This window comes from Micromys minutus (assembly GCF_963924665.1).
Source record: "Micromys minutus genome assembly, chromosome: 4".
Taxonomy (NCBI): domain Eukaryota; kingdom Metazoa; phylum Chordata; class Mammalia; order Rodentia; family Muridae; genus Micromys; species Micromys minutus.
Genome location: NC_137973.1, coordinates 14,121,172 through 14,138,879, shown reverse-complemented (window position 1 = coordinate 14,138,879; position 17,708 = coordinate 14,121,172). Strand labels below are relative to the sequence as shown.

Below are 17,708 nucleotides of genomic sequence, written 5' to 3'. Positions count from 1 at the left end.
AACTGTGGATCCTAAAACTTACAAACTATCATACTTATTTTTCTTACATTGGCTTTTATTGCATTGATTTAATACTCATACCTATCCTTACCTTCAGTTCCTAAGTCAGCTAGCAGATATAAAAATAACAGAATGAAATAAGAATAAAAACAGAATATGACAAAATTTAACAAAGTTAGAAATAGTAAAAATAACATTCCAATTAAAATACTAAAACTAAAATCCATATTAAACTAGGTAATATTTTCATTTGTTGTTAAAGAAAGAAGAGGACAAGTAGAAGACAGAATAAAGTTGTGGAAGACAAACAGATGAGTTAGAGCATTCATCAATGACAGCAATAAAACCATAAGAGTATTTAAGTTTCCCATCTGCAATTGTGGGCAAAGATGAAAGCCCACATTTACAGATCAGGAAGAAAGGGGAAGAGAAATTCAGATTAATATTTAAATTATAAGAGAAATAGTCCCAAATACAGGAAAGGGGGAAAGGCATGTATATAGAGAATCAGAAAGCATTGAGACAGATAATGCAAAACAGACAGATCATAAAATCAATGGCCTGCTATAGTTAAAACACTAAGCATAGAAAGAATAAAATCACTAAATTTACATTCAACAACAGAAAGTGGAGAAGACCTTAGAACACATAGGCACAGGAGAAATTTTCTTGAACAAACACCAATGGCTTATGCTCTAAGATCAAGAATCAACAAATGGAAACTCATAAAATTGCAAAGGTTCTGTAAGATTGAAGACAATATCAGGAAGACAAAATGGCAGCCAACAGATTGGGAAAGGTTCTTTACCAATCCTATATCATATAGAGGGATAGTATCCAATATACACAAAGAATTCAAGAAGTTAGACTCTAGAGAATCAAACAATTCTACTAAAAATGAGGTGCAGAGCTAAGCAAAGAATTCTCATCTGAGGAATACCAAATGGCCAAGAAGTACCTAAAAAATGTTCTACATCACTAGTCATCAAGAAAATGAAAATCTAAAAAACCCTGAGATTTCGCTGTACACCATTCAGAATGGCTAAGATAAAGAACACAGGTGACAGCAGATTCTGGCAAGGATGTGAGGAAAGATAAACACTCCTCCAATGTTGGCAGGGTCCTAAGCTGGTACAACCACTTTGGAAATCTGTCTGGAAGTTCCTCAGGAAATTGTACATAGTACTACCTAAAGACCCAGCTACTCCAATCCTGGGTTTATACCCCACAGATACTCCAACATAAAATAAGGACACATGTTCCACCTTGTTCATAGCAGCCTTATTCAAAATAGCCAGAAGCTGGATAGAACTCAGATGTTCTTCAGTAGAGGAATGGATACATAAATTGTGGTACATTTACACAGTGGAGAACTACTCAGCTAGTACAAACAATGACTTTATTAAATTTTTAGGCAAATGGAAGGAACTAGACACTATCAGTGAGGTAACCCAGTCACAAAAGAACAGAAATAATATGCAGTCACTGACAATTGGACACTAGCCCCAAAATGCTCTGAATACCTAAGAAACAATTCACAGACATTATGAAGCTCAAAAATAAGTCCTTCTTAAAACAGAGAACAAAGCACTCATGGGAGGGAATACAAGGTCATATACAGGAACAAAGATTGAAGACAAGATCACTCAGAGGCTGCCTCATCCTGGGAGCCACCGTTATGAAGCCACCAAACCAAAATACTATTGCTGATGCCAAGAAGTACTTATTGGCAGGAAACCCATATGGATGCCTCCTCAGGGGCTATGCCAGAGTCATACAGATAAAGCTGAGCATGCTTGCTGCTAACCATCAGACTGAACACGGGGACTCCAATGAAGGTTCTAAAGAAAGGATTGAAGGAGCTGAAAGGCATTGCAACCTCATGGGAAGATCAACATTTGCAACCAACCCAACTTTCCACAACTCCCATGGACTAAAACACAAACAACTGAGCACCCTTTGAGAGACCTATGGCTCCAGTTACATATGTAGCTGAAAATAATGATGTTTGTCATCAATGTGGAAGAGGCCTTTGTTCCAGGGAGGACATGTTCTCCCAATGTATGGGAATGCAGAGTCACTGAGTTGAATAGGGTGATTAGGAGCTAGTACATCTTCATGAAGACAAGTGGAGCAGGAAGGGGATGGGAATTTGGCGAGGGAAGGGGATAACATTTGAAATGTAAATATAGAGAGTATCTCATAAAAATACAAAAAAATTAAAAGAAAAAAAATAAAAGATAATTTTAAAAAGAGCTCAAAAAGATAAATTCCAACAACCTAAATAATCCAATCAAAAATTGGGGAACAGGACTAAACAGAGAAATCTTCATTGACTGGGAACCACTTAAAAATTGTTCAACACCCTTAATTGTCAGAAAAATACAAATCTAAAAGACCTTAAGTATTTTAACTTACATCAATCTGAAAGGCTAAGATAAAATCTCAAGTGAAAACACATGCTGGTGAGGATGGGGTGAAAGGGGTACGATCTTCCATTGCTGATGGGCTATAAACTGGCACAACCACTATGAAAATTGATCTGACAGTTCCTCAGATAATTAGAAATAATTCTACAAGCTGACCCTTCTGTACAGCTCCTTGACATACACCTTAATACTCTCCATCATACCACAAGCACATGTATTCCGTTATGTTCATAGCAGCTTAATTCATTAAAAACAAGTTTTAATTTGAAAATATCCCAACAAAAATGACGCAAATTACTCATTGATCTACTACTAAATTTTAGTTGACTTTCAAAGTAAACTAACACCAATGATCTTCAGTTTAAGGTTGCATAGGGAAAATGGGCCACCATAAACATTTTGTGATTGTGCTTGATGAAAAATAAACTTGTTATCAAATACAGAATACAGTGGTGGTTTCTTCACCATAGTGTAGTTCTGAATACACAACATGTATACTTTGTTCTGTACAGGCTACCACACTATGAAGCATCAGCTGACACTTCCTGAAACGCTACTCAGATTCCAGACCATGGGGACATTATGGACTGAAATGATTTCAGAGTGCATGCACAGAAATATAATGTTTTAATAGTTGAAAACAACTGCTTTTCGTTCTTTACTACTGTCACTAAAGAGCACATAAGCATTAAATTAGCATATCTTTGCACTGTATTGTATGAGAATGATTTTTAAAAAATTGCTACATGAGATGCTAAATGGAGATTTTTAAAACATACTGTTAAATGAATTGTAGATTAGGACAGAATTTCCAACAACTTTTAAATTGACTTTGTTTTAATGAAGACTAAGAGAGTGGCAGGTTTGTGAAAGAACATGGAACGTAATTAGTCCTCAGGACTCCTGAGATCTCTCAGACACTGGATCACCAACTAGGGAGCACATACTAGCTGATATGAGGCTCCCAACAGCAGAGGACTCTCAAGTATGCGTTCAGTCAAAGAAGATGTATTTAACCCTCAAGAAACTGGAAGCTTCAGGGAATTTAGAGCTGGGGAGAGGACATCCTTGTGGAGATGATAAGGGGATGTGGAGAAGGTATGGGAATGGAACAATAGGAGAGTGGACCAGGAGGGACAAAAAATCTTAAGTGTAAAAGTAAAATAAAACTTAAAAAAAAAGCCTTCAGAATAAGACTTCTTAAGAGAGAGTGCCTCATGACTGTGGGGGTCAGTATTACATCTTGATGTCTGAGATGCAACTTCATATCAGAGATCTAAGGGTAACAAACATTGGGGGCCTTAATAACAGCATAGCCTTAACACACAAAGCACGAAGCTGAGCTTCATTGAGAAAAATAGCTTAAAATAGGAATAAGCAAGACAAATACTATGAACAACATGATAGTAAGATTTGGTTAAGAAAGAGTGTTCAGAGAAATCCCAGAAAAATAGAATTCTCTGATTTATCTAGCTCTCAGAAATATGTTAAAAGTTCAACACCGTGTGATGAACATGCCAAGCAGATAAGTAACTGATGGGACTATAAATAAATTTATCTTACAGCTACAAGGCAGAGGGAACAGGTTTGTCACTCTCCACTTCCTGCTGACAACTCTGTGTTCTGACTCTCCCAACTGGGGCTTACCAGCTGCAGAGAGGCATGGCCTGGTTTCTGAGATTAGGAAGAGCTGCAGGGTCTGTGATAAAACAGACATCAAATACATTTTTGCTATTCTCTACCATATGTTTATTCAACATGACATTAGCAATTATAAAATCAGGATGTTGGAAAATTCTGGAAAACACTCTAGAAGCTGTATTGTAGTATCAATACTTAGCTAAAATTAATTCTTTATAAAACATAAGCACACTTTGTTAGTATACAATTTTACCTGAACCTTTAATAAGATTATAGTCATACTAAAATGTTTTAAGATATATCACACTAATTTTAGTAAATAAAGGTTTTACTTTCATTCTAGATTTATAAACCTATATAGATAGTGTGAATTTTCATTTTTAAGTTCTATTTATTTAGTTATATATTCATTCATTTGTTTGTTCATTAATTTTTATCAAAGTAATATTCCAGGATGAGAAAAGTTTAAAAGGCCCTGATCATAATTACTCAGAATTATTCCAATCTGCCATAGTTTCTGTATATACTTTAATCTTGATTAAGCATGTCCAGCAACTTTCAGATGAAATTCAATATGCTTACAAATGTGAAATGTTATGAAGGATATTTTCTTGTAAATATGTATAGGGTTCCCCACCAAAAGACTTTATATCTCCTTGCTCATGGAAAGCTCTGCTTTGGGGCGGTTTCTCTGAGCTTCTGTAGCTGTAGGTGAAAAAAATTTGTTCTTATCTTTGACCATGTTTGTTTTGGCTTTGAACTCACCAAAATGCAAAGCACTGAGTTTTGCTATAGTCTGACTGCAGATCAGAAAACTACTACAACTTTACCTGATAGGTGAGACATAAAAGAAGGTAGAAACTTTTACTATGATAAAATGACATTTGGTGTTTTCAGGTTCTATTACAGCACAGTAAAATGTTATTAATATTATCTATGTCTATATGATAACTTGAGAATGCTAGATTTGCAAGAGGTTCTATGAATTCAAGTCTAGTTCTCGTTGGCATTTTGAATAGTAACTTAACAAAGACAACTAGCAAAATGAAAAAAAAAAGTTTTTTGGGACATTTTTTGCAAAGTGTGCTCTTTCTCTCTTCTGGCACACCTTTCAGTTAATCTGCATAATACAGGTATTGGACAAAATGACCAACAAGAGCTACAAAATAATAGAGAATGAAACTGCAAAATGAATACATGCCACATGTTCATAGAAAGTTATAGACCCAGACTTTCCTGAAATGTGATTTAATCTCATGTAAGTCATTTTTCTGGGTGTAACCATTTTGTAGCTTCCAATGATACTAAGCTGCCTACTTGTTGCAATGCATGTGCTGCATCCATTCCTCCAACTCAGTGTAAGGTAACATCAATTGGGCCCAGGCTTCAGGGACTCTGCCAGAGATCCACACTTCAGTAGGTCTTACATTTAATTCCTTTCATTACCTTGTTATCACACTTATTTAGTCCCTAGGGAAACTAAAGACTGTGTCTTGTCCCTTTCTTAGACTTTCCCTTGGAAATTACCATCCATTCCATGATGGAATGGCTCTCTGTCTGTTTCTGAGTGCTTGAAAGTATAAAGTCCGCAGCATGATGCGTAGAGCAATAGGAGAACAAGTTGATAGGGACAGACAGATTTAGAAGGACAAACCACTTCACTCAAAGTGGGAGTTAGAAAGAATCTATGAATAGGGCCAAAGGAAAGAAAACATGAGGCAGGTCGAAGGCTGTGCTAAGGTAGTTAGCAGGACTAGAGGAAGTTAAGAAGTAGAGACCAAGAGTCCCTTTTGTTTTTAGATAAGAGCTGAGGAGGTCTGAAACCCGTGGTGGGCTGTGGTTGGAGAGTGAGCAATTCTTTGTTGTTTTCAGCCTTGGGACAGCTCACACAATGAAACTCCAGCCAGCTTCTTTCTTGTGTCTTGTCTTGTAGGACATAGAGTTGGGGACCTAGATATCAGAGTCAGTGAGGCAGGGTGTGTGTTATGTGACAGCAATAGAAACCAACTTGATGATGGCCAGGAGTACATGCATATGTATCAGTAAAGTTCCTCAAGGAGGAGTGCCTACATCACTGCCATGTACAAGCGCATTTGCCCTACCAGGAATGAAATTTCACCTCATAGTCATATTCATGACTTCTATGTGTAGCATGGTTCAGTTGCACACTTGCTCTTTGACTGCAGCTGGTACTTGAAGCCTTCCATATACTGGCAGATGGCCATCTTAATCTTAGTGAAGAATTTTGATTTATACTTCGTAAACTATTCAAAAATATCTTCTATATCACTTTTGTGAAAATGGCATCTACTGGGTATTTAAGGTTATATAAGGAGACATAAGTCTTGATTTTAACCATTTCTAAATGAAGATTTTTTTGAACATGAGGTAATATGTATATTATAAAACATAATTACTTTCAAGCACCTAATAGCCAATTTTACATAATTTTAGTTATCTAAATATATATTCCAAAATATCTTATTTTAACATATTTTGTTTTTATATAATTTTGAAGAAATATTTAAATTATACATATGTCACATATGTTATAAATATGCATATAGATATATAACATAGTTATAAACTAAAATTTGACTTAGATCCTATAAGCAACTGTTGTATTCCAGTAGTGTCATACATGTCATATACATTATTCATTTTTTACCTTCACTAGAACAATGTATTACATATAGAAATAAATACAAAAAAAATGAATACAGACATAATTTATTAAGATGTGTCATGTAAATTACTATGCTGGGAAGTTCTTCCCATAATTAATTGGGATAAAAAAGAAGATCTTACATATAAACTAAAATGGTTGATAAAACTGAATAGTGGGTGGTAAAATTTAGTAGAGTTGGGACAAAACACACTTTACTGTTACTATGAATTTTAATGAAAACATTAAATTTGTGACTGGCAAAGTCATGAAGATGCATGGGAAGGCAAGAGAAGATGCATTCATGTTAAACAACATACTGTAAAAGATGAATCACTTTCATGAATACAAAAGGTCATATTTAGGAAGTTAACAGCAAGAGCTGGAGAAATGTCTCAGTGGTTAAGAGCACTGAATGCTCTTCCAAAGGTCCTGAGTTCAATTCCTACAACCACATGATGACTCACAACCATCTGTAATGCGATCTGATGCTCTCTTCTAGTGTGCCTGAGGACAGCACATTCATATCAATAACAAGTGAACAGAAGATCTAACTTAGAACACTGAAGAAAGGGAAATGTAGATGACAAAATTCCTCTTGCCCCTCCCTGTTGGCACATAAGCAAAATAGAAAAGAAAATATCTGTAAGAAAAAAAATCACAAAATCACAATATAATCAAAATGTCATGTTATAATTTGGGAAGCTGAATGAAACACAAAGGGGGCATAGACTAGGTGATGTCAAACCTCCTATTACAGTGATTTGACACAGAACTAGACTATGATAGAAATTCCATAACACATCCAGGCTGCTTAGGAAAGTAGAAAGCTTTTCATGTCTCCAAAAGTTATCAACCATCCATCCAAAGCCTAAGATAACAATAATTATAAAAGGTGTGGAAAGCTCCAACAAAAGCACACTTGAACACAAACTTTGTATATATAGATGTCTTCAGGCAAAGAATGCAGGAAGATACTTTGAGCCAGCCAAGTAAGAATAGTAAGATCCAAAAGTAAATATAATATGTTGGCTCTGAATCTAAAGGTCATGTATTAAAAGATTCACTGCCTAGCTCACATAGAAGGTGTGTGATCTAAAGGAATGCATTGTCTTGAGGGGTTGGCAAGGACTTGACCATTTGGAACACATAAAAGGTGATGAGATCTTGCCCAGGAATTCAATCGTGCAGTGAAGTGAGACAAAATGCAGCTTATCTAGGCAGCCATGGCTGACCTGTTTGAACTCCAGAGAAGTAAGTAAGTAGCCTGCAATTGTACTTTTAAAAAGAGATTGAGAGTACTTATATATGCTTGCACTGAAGAAGAATTTACTAAACAAACATTTCAGAATCTCTTCAGAACACTTTTTCAGAGCACTAAAATCTAGGAAATCATAGATTTTTTTTAATAGAGCAAGACCACAGAATAAGTAAGTAGCAACTAAGATTTTTAATATCTGAGATATCTTTAAAAGTCAGTCAGAAAACATGTTTCAAACCTAAGTACAAAGTAAATGAATGGCCACTACCCAATCAGTATATTAGCAGAAGTTACATTAAGGAGTTCTTCAAAGAAAGGAAGAAAGAATAAAAATCATGATTAATAGATAAATTATTGGCACTAAAAAACTTTTAACATGTCCAAATCATCAAATTCTCAAGATGAATTGGGGAAAAGGTGACACAAGAGACTAATAAGAAGTACAGCATCAGAAGTAGGTTACTACTGCGGGTCGTAGAGGCTGAGCAACTGGTGGGTGGTGGGCCTGACTGCCAGGGAGCAGAGAGATCTCTGCAGAGTGCACACGGAAAGTGCACCCCCTGCCTTGCCCTGCCCTGTCTGGCCTGATCCAGCGACCAGGAAGAGAAATTTGGAACTTAGTTTCCACCCTGGGGCGACTTCAGGACACAGAGTGGAGCCTGGCCCATCTGCCACCCAGAACAGCAGCTCGTAAATGCTGAACAACTGGTGAGTGGGAGACCTAGGCTGCTGGGCGGCGGACGGATCTCTGCAGAGTGCATCCTCTCAGATCACCATGGTCTACAGCTGGTCTTTAACAACAACAAAGACAACAAAAAGCCCACATACACATGGAAACTAAACAACGCTCTGTTAAAGGATATCAGGGTCAAAGAAGAAATAAAAAAAAGAAATTAAGGATTTTCTAGAATTCAACGAAAATGAAAACACAACATATCCAAACAAATGGGATGTAATGAAAGCAGTACTGGGAGGAAAACTCATAGCCCTAAGTGCTTCCAAAAAGAAACTGGAGAGAGCTTACATCAGCAACCTGACAGCACAGCTAAAAGCCCTAGAACAAAAGGAAGCAGATATACACAAAAAGAGTAGACGGCAAGAAATAATCAAAATTAAGGCAGAAATAGACCAAATAGAATAAAAAAGAACCATTGAAAAAAATCAACAAAACCAAGAGTTGGTTCTTTGAGAAAATCAACAAGATTGATAAACCCCTAGCCAGACTAACTAGAGGGCAAAGAGAGAGTATACAAATTAACAAAATCAGAAAGGAAAGTGGGGACATAACAACTGAAACTGAGGAAATTCAAAAAATCATCAGATCCTACTACAAAAACTTATACTCCACAAAATTGGAAAATGCGGAGGAAATGGACAAATTCCTAGACAGATAAAAGATGCTAAAGTTAAACCAGGACCAAGCAAACCATCTAAATAACCCTATAACACCTAAAGAAATAGAAGAAGTCATCAAAAGCCTCCCAACCAAAAAAAGCCCAGTTCCAGACGGGTTCAGTGCAGAATTTTATCAGACATTCATTGGGGATATAACACCAATACTCTCCAAACTATTCCAAAAGATAGAATCAGATGGAATACTACCTAACTCATTTTTTGAAGCTACAAAAACCCTCATACCTAAACCACACAAAGACCCTACAAGGAAAGAGAAGTTTACACCAATCTAACTTATGAACATTGATGCAAAAATACTCAACAAAATCCTTGCAAACAATATCCAAGAACACATCAAAACGATCATTCATCATGACCAAGTAGGCTTTATCCCTGCGATGCAGGAATGGTTTAATATAAGGAAATCCATCAACGTAATCCACCATATAAAAAAACTCAAAGATCAAAATCACATGGTCATCTCACTAGATGCTGAGAAAGCATTTGAAAAAATCCAACACCCCTTCATGTTAAAAGTCCTGGAAAGAACAGGAATCCAAGGTCCATACCTAATCATAATAAAAGCAATATAGAGCAAAGCAACAGCCAACATCAAACTTAATGGCGAGAATTTTGAAGCAATCTCACTAAAATCAGGGACTCGACAAGGCTGCACACTCTCCCCCTACCTATTCAACATAGTACTGGAAGCCCTGGCTAGAGCAATTAGACAGCAAAAGGAGATCAAGTGGACACAAATTAGAAAGTAAGAGATAAAAACATCACTCTTTGCCGATGACATGATAGTGTACTTGAGTGACCCCAAAAATTCCACCAGAGAACTCCTACAGCTGATAAACAAGTTCAGCAAAGTGGCTGGATACAAAATTAACTAGAACAAATCTGTAACCTTCCTATACTCAAAGGACAAACATGTGGAGAAAGAAATTAGAGAAAAGGTACCCTTCACAATCATCACAAAAACTATGAAATAAATTGGTGTGACTCTAACTAAGCAAGTGAAGGACCTGTATGACAAGAACTTCAAACCTCTAAAGAAAGAAATTGAGGAGGATCTCAGAAAATGGAAAGATCTCCCATGCTCATGAATTGGAAAAATCAACATCGTAAAAATGGCCATCCTACTAAAAGAAATCTACAGATTCAATGCAATCCCCATCAAAATTCCAACCCAGTTCTTCAAGGAACTGGAAAGATCAATGTGCAATTTTATATGGAATAACAAAAGACCTAGAATAGCGAAATCTATCCTCAACAACAAAAAAACATCTGCGGGAATCACTATCCCTGACCTCAAGCTATATTACAAGGCAATTGTGTTGAAAACTGCATGGTACTGGTACAGAAATAGGCATGTGGATCAATGGAATAGAATAGAAGATCCAGAAATGAGCCCTCATGTATATGGTCACCTGATTTTTGACAAAGGAGCCATAAACATTCAATGAAAAAAGGACAGCCTATTCAACAAATGGTGCTGGTCCAACTGGCACTCAGCATGCAAAAGAATGAAAATAGACCCTTTCTTATCTCCTTGTACAAAGCTCAAGTGTAAGTGGATCAAAGATCTCCACATTAAACCAGATACACTGAAACTATTAGATGAGAAAGTGGGGACAACTTTAGAACACATAGGCACAGAAGAAAATTTCCTGAACAAAACACCAATGGCTCAAGCTCTAAGGTCAAAGATTAACAAATGGGACTTAATGAGATTGCAAAGTTTCTATAAGACTAAGGACATTGTCAAGAAAACAAAACGGCAACCAACAGAATGGCAAAAGATCTTTACCAATAGCACATCAGATAGAGACCTAATATCCGTGCTGTACAAGGAACTCAAAAAGCTAGACACCAGAGAATCAAATAACCCTATTAAAAATGGGGTACAGAGCTAAACAAAATGTTCTCAGTTGAAGAACATCGAATGGCCGAGAAACATCTGAGGAAATGCTAGACATCCTTAGCCATCAGGGAAATGCAAATCAAAACAACACTGAGATTCCACCTCACACCAGTCAGATTGGCCAAGATCCAAAACTCAGAGGACAGCAGATGCTGGCGAGGCTGCGGAGAAAGAGGAACACTTCTCCACTGTTGGTGGGGTTGCAAACTAATACAACCACTCTGGAAATCAGTCTGGTGATACCTCAGAAAATTCGATATAGTACTACCTGAAGACCCAGCTTTTCCACTGCTGGGCATATACTCCAGAGACACTTTAATACACAACAAAAATATATGCACCACAATGTTCATAGCAGCTCTATTTATAATAGCCAGAAGCTGGAAAGATCCCAGATATCCTTCAGAAGATGAATGGATACAAAAATTGTGGTACATTTACACAATGGAATACTACTCAGCCACCAGAAACAATGACTTAACCAAATTCTTTAGAAAATGGCTGCATCTAGAGAATATCATCCTGAGTGAGATAACCCAGTCACAAAATAACAGACATAATATGCAGTCACTGATATTGGGATGCTAACCCCAGAGGCTTGCACTCCCCCAGAAACAACTCACAGACTGTATGAAGTCCAAGAAATAAAGAAAACAAAACAAAAAAATATTTACAAAACTAGAAGTCTTTGACTATTTCCATGTTGTGTTTTGTTTTGCATGTACTTTATGCTCATTGTAACTATTAGGTTTTCAATGCATACTGTCAAGCCTTTGAAAAAATCAAGTACTGACTAAAAAATATATTCACATAGTTTTATGTAAAAATTATTTTAATATCTGAAAAAACAGTACTGACAAAAATGTATAATTTTAAGCAAAAAATGTTTAAAATCTGTACATTTATCTTTGTTTTGTAAAATAATGTCGTTTTAAAAAATTAAAAATAAAAGAAGTAGGTTACTACCTTTAGAACTGTTGGCTAGTAAAGTTCTTTAGATCCATGAATATTACAGGTTTTAACCATTGCTCTCGGTTACCCTGAAGGACAAGACAGTAATACTTTAATTAAATCAAGACCCCACTTTATAATCCATCTTCTTGAACCTGAAAACAGACCCCACTGGATAATTGGAGTACTAGTAGGTTTCATGTGCCATACCAAAGGAATAAAGTCATCATTGCTTTTATCCATCTGTGAGCCTTTTACACTACAAAAATGCTTAGCTAGTAAGGTGCCACTGATGGGACAGTGTCATGAAAATTATGCTAGTACCCAACTACTTTCTAATGTGATTTGAGGTCAGGTACACAAGACAGAAACTGTATGTAGAACTATTATCAGGGCAAGAAACAGTTGGAAGGTATGTCATAGAAGTTTGAGGGGTGGAGTGGGCTAAGGTGGGGGGACAATGCAATTGCTCTACCAAATGTGTACAGTGTTAAATCAATCCCAGTGATTTCTTTCTATAATGGTAGATTAATGCATTTATTAACAGCTACCAGAGAATCTTCTTGTTACAGCCAATGGTGCACAAGTGGTTCATGTGTAGAAAATATAGAACTATGGAGCACTCATCCCTAAATGGGGTATTTCTATCATATCCCTTTCTCCTAAAGCTCAGGGACAATTGCAGAAAAAAAAAATGTTGGGGAGACTGTAAGAATTAGATGTGATAGAGAACTACAAATATTGTTTTTTCATGTTAGGCACAAAGGGGAATTTGCAGATATAAACTCACACTGGTTTTGACTCAATACAGAAGACCTGCCCCCAGACAAATCCTAGCAAAGTAGATCATGAACTCACATAACCAGTTGAGAAACTACTGGCAATTAATAGATTCTCACAAGCACACCCCGTGTTTCAGGTTTACAGTAAGCACTGTTTATATCCATACTGTCTCCCCACTTCTCAAACATTATTAGTCTTAATGTGGTGCCTACCAACAATTCAGAATATTCTAGGAGGGTCTAAAGATAACCTTAAATTTGAGTTTATCTAGCATTATAATAATACAAATTCAAGGCTGTAAAGCTGTCTGGGAAATAAATTAGAAACATTGTACTAACTGAATTCAAAATAAACTACATGGATAGAAAAAATCCAAATAGCAGTATTCTTTCATAAACTGCAGTGATAAAACAGAACAAGATTAGCAGCAGCCCTACATAACTATCACCAACTGATGTTCAGAAATGTGACAGAAACACATATTGCAGAAAACTTCCAGTTCAATAAATGATGCTGAGAAAATTGGACAAGAATAAAAATAGACTCCCTCCCATTGCCACATCAAATAAGTCACTGAAAATAAATTAAGTACTTATGTATTCTAATAAGACCTAGAAAACTACCACAAAAAAAGTTTAGGTGATATTCTTCATGTGAGTGTTTAAGAAAGGTTATATAAAAGCTTTCCAACTTCAGGTGGCCTTCTGATAAGAATAAGTTGAGGGAAAATATTTACAATATGTAATAAGGTATTGAGTAATAGTTTCCACAACATGTTTTAGAGAAAAAAGGCAAAGGAATCAAACCACAGAACATCACTCAATGTTGTACCTATATTGGTCATAATATAACTCTAGGATACAAATCTTGGTTAGACATGAAAGACTCTGGCTTTCAATTTTAGTGCCAAATATAAAAACACCATGACTGCACCAGTAAATATTATTTAGAGAATACATTATAACATATATAATATCAAATGTATTTTGTATTACATACTAGCATTTTATTAAAAATGTATATTACAAAAATTTTCTATGTCCAAATAGATTAATGAGAAAAGTTTAAGAAGTGGCTATTAAAAATTAAAAGATAATCTTCTACATTACTCTTGGGGAACTAGCAAACTGCATAGTAATTGTAGAATATTTACTCTCTTGAATGTCCAAAAGTCATAATACCTTCAGGAGGGACACTAAGATAGACCACTGGTACTTATGGTAACAAACTGATAATCCTTCTGAGATAATAAAATAATTGATAAAAATGGCTTGCAGCTTGAATTGAGTCCTTACTGGACCTATTGGAATCATACATATTGAAATGATTCTAAGCCACTGGCATGAGTTGTAGGAAAAATAAAGAAACTGCCCATGATTATCAAGGTATGTAATAAACCGCATGAAGTGTTGGTTGTGGCTTCAGTGATTTATGGAAATGCTAACTCTTCTGTGTTGTGGATAAATTTCCAAGGATCACTAATCTGTGTTCCAGCAAAGCAAAATTTTCATCTTTGGCTCATTAATGTATTCCAGTATCTATATATGTATATTGGATCACTACATTAAAACATAGCTGATGTTCAGCATTTATGTTAGAAGGAAAGATGTGTGAACCACCTATAACCTAATTTTTTTTTACATTATGTCCCTATGCTGAATTGGCTAAACATATTTTGCCGTATATCTAAATATGAATTTGCTCCTGTTTGTCTGCATGCATACTCTACTGTTCATGAGCTTGCTTCCTGGAGTCTTTCCCAATGACCAAGGAAGTCCAAATTTATTTTTATTTTAATACAATTTAACAAAAAGATAACTTTATCACATTGCTCTTTCTGTTTCTTTGCTACACCCAATCTGAGATACCCTCCCTCCAACACTTTTATTTAAGTGTATGTGGGCTTCCTTAACTGAGTGTGACAGAATTGTGGGGAGCATTTCTTGTCTTGATTTTCATCACTTAGTTTGGCCACAGCTACTGAAGTTGTTCATTTCTTTGATGAGTGACCCTCATCTCTCTTGCCAGGGCATAGTTTTTTTTTTTCTGGTTCTGTGTATATGAAATGATAAAATTCCATGTTAAGGGGGAGAAACTTTGAACGTTCCATGTTGCTGACCTGATTCTTTGGGAGATCTGGAAGTATGAGCAGCCAAGAAACTAAGACAAGTCGGTTTACCTCAAGACCTGTGTGACCATTTAAATAGATAGCAGATTGTTAACTGTCAGGACTTTTTAAGTCTCTCCCCACTAGAACTTAGGAAAGTCACTGGCTTATGCTAAAGAGTTGTCCACAAGCTTTTACACACAGTAGTCAGTAAGGCCTGTGTGCCACAGATGCAAATGGCTTATGAGTTAAGGGCCTGAACATCTATCACCAGCGTTCCAATCTACTCCCCTTTGCTCTTTGGATTAAGTACTGCATGGTGGTGTGCTGTGTGGATATCTCACAGGTCTGCCACATTGCAGAAAAACTCAGTTTTGTGTAATGAGGAGAGTCTTAGCTAAATTAACCACCAGCCTGGGAGGACTGGAAGAGACTGTGATATGCACTGACACGGAGCCTCCGTTTACTGCTGAAAGACTGGATGAGAACACAGAATCCCATTTTTGACTGTTTTTTATCACTGAGGAAAAGTTGCTTCTGACTGGCTGTAGAGTTCATCTTTGCTGAAAATTCACCTGTGAGGGACTTCTACAGTGGTTTGCATCTTTGGATGAAGAGATCATTTTCAAAGGAGATAAGCTTGTGATTGTTGACTCTGTTGCTTCTGTGGTCAGAAAGGAGTCTGACTTGCAGATTCAGAACAATGTCGTAGAAAGGAACAAGTTTCTGAGCAAAGGAGCGTCCTTACTGAAGTACCTGGCTGGGGAGTTTTTAAGCCTAGTTATCTTGATGAATCAAATAACCACCTAACTGAGTGGATTCCTTCCTTCTCAAGCCACCTGGTATTACTTAATGATGATTTGTCCCTGTCTCAAGGCACCTCTAGATCCAGCTCTTTAATAGCTGTACTAGGAAACACATGGAGTCATTGCATGAACATCCGGGTGATTCTCCAGTACCTTGACTCAGAGAGAAGGCAGATTCTCATATTCAAGACCCTTCTCTCATTGTTTTTCCTCACCTTCATTGTAGACTATCAAGGAAGAAGGCCTAGTTCTTCAAGGCCAAGAAAGGCCATAAGGATGCTGTGAAATTTGTCTAGTGCTGTTGGGATGTGACTTGTGAAATGAAACAGGACCGTGCTGCTTGGACAAAGGAAACAAAAGCCAATAATGAGGATTTATTGGTTAATTGCTGTTGAGATGGTAACAGTTATTTCAGACCAGGAGGGGAAGGTGAAGATGAAGAAGCCTTTGTCCAGTCTCTGGGTGTGGAGGTTAGGGCTCCACCACCATGGGATTTCAGCAGCCATAATAATTATTCGCACTTACACCAAACCTTTCGTCCATGCACCTCAAAGCAGTTTAGCCACATTAATTAATTAAAGCCCTCAATTCCCCTAGGGAGAAGAGGAGGGGGACTAACAAGACTTGTAATTACAGAAGGGAACATTTCCAAATAAAATATTGTTCAGCAAATAAAAAAAAAATTCCAAGGTAAAAGAAAATACAGATAAATAGGGCTTTTGGCTCACAGTTCCAGATTATATTCCATCATTTGGTGGGATATTAAACTAAAGTAGCAATTCCATTACATTCACCATGAAAAGCAGAGAAGAGAGCTGAACACACACCATTGCTCAAAGGCCTTGTCCAGCAAATGATGCCACTCATAATGGGGAGGTCTTTACATCTCAGTTAAAATAGTCAATCTAATCCCTCCATGAAATAACAGACCAGTTTAATCTACATTTGCCTCATTGAGACTCTTAAACCAGGTGACACCAGATTTTGTTGAGTTGTTAGGGAAAGCTAACAACCATCACAGCCAGCATGCATAAAATTATCAGGTTAACTTACTAGCCAAGCACACCTGCCACAGTCTTTACAGTTATTGGTAAATTCATGAATAAACTTCAAGATTATAAAGCACAGAGTTAAAATTGTGCAGAACAGAGACAACTGTCTTGGAAACTTTTTATTTCCTTTTGAAAGCCACTTATTCCCGACTCCTGTATTTGGCCTAACATCACTGTGACTGTCAGAACTATATAATGTCTTCTTAGCACACCATTGTCTGTTCCCTGTCCAAAGGCTCAGAATGACATCAGATAGAATCTCAGACATAAACCAGAATTTTCTTGATTTTCTGTGGCCCTGACTTGATAAACAAATTGATTTATGTCCTTTTTTTTATTTTCGAACTAATAAAATTCTAAGTAGCCCCTTCCATTGTGGCATATGGTATTCGATTATGTGCAAATCTGTATTCCTAGTTTTGTAGGTAGCTCCTGATCAAATACCACTTACTCCCTTTGCTGTTATAGCTTTGCTTTTGTGTTGACATAGAAATAATGTTAGTCTAAAAGAGCCATGATGGGAAGCCTCATGCCCACTCTTCATTACATCGTTAGTAGACTAGATCTCAGCAAACTGGAGAACTAGTCAAAATGCTATACAATAATTAAAGTAAGTAGCATAAACATTAATAGGACATTCTTTTATTTTTTGTATATTTATGTATTTGATGTTTTCGTAATATGCATTTGT

The 17,708-nt window shown here is 36.6% G+C and overlaps 1 protein-coding gene and 1 pseudogene across 4 annotated transcripts in view; one reads left to right on the top strand and one right to left on the bottom strand.

Annotated features, from left to right (window-relative positions):
- FSTL5 (follistatin like 5) overlaps window positions 1-17,708 on the bottom strand; it is a gene marked incomplete at both ends in the record, with an annotated part of 572,330 nt that overhangs the window by 468,472 nt on the left and 86,150 nt on the right. The gene's annotated exons all lie outside the window — the stretch shown is intronic.
- LOC308419555 (DNA repair protein RAD51 homolog 2-like) lies at window positions 7,962-16,239 on the top strand (annotated as a pseudogene). Its single transcript has 2 exons — window positions 7,962-7,989; window positions 15,205-16,239. The product of its transcript is annotated as a DNA repair protein RAD51 homolog 2-like (transcript).